Genomic DNA, 369 nt, shown 5'->3' with positions numbered 1-369 from the left:
GCGCCCCTCCCTCGCTGCGCGCGCTCCGCCACCTCCGCGCGCGCGCGCCGCGCCCCGCCCCCTGCCGCGCTCCGGGAGCGTGCCGGGCCTGGCGGGTCCGCCCGAGCGCAGCGGGCGGCCAGGCCAGCAGCTCGACTCAGCCGGCTGCATCTGTGAGGTTCCCCTAGTACCCACCACCAGGCGTCGCGGCGTTCTGCGGGCGGGGCGGGTCCCCCTTCTCCATCTTCAGCCCTCGTTCCCTGCAGGCTGGTGTTCCCGGCTTCCCTCTGCCAGACATTGGCTTAGAGAGGCCACGATCCTGATGCCATCTTTGGCAGTGCTGGTGACCAAGCAGCCGGACATCCTGTTGGCACTGAATCAAATGGTGGA

The sequence above is a fragment of the Marmota monax genome, unplaced genomic scaffold (assembly GCF_021218885.2).
Source record: "Marmota monax isolate L192 unplaced genomic scaffold, Marmota_monax_Labrador192_F-V1.1 WCK01_AAM20220418_F8-fsc00001, whole genome shotgun sequence".
In the NCBI taxonomy this organism is placed as follows: domain Eukaryota; kingdom Metazoa; phylum Chordata; class Mammalia; order Rodentia; family Sciuridae; genus Marmota; species Marmota monax.
This window is presented reverse-complemented; position numbering follows the sequence as displayed.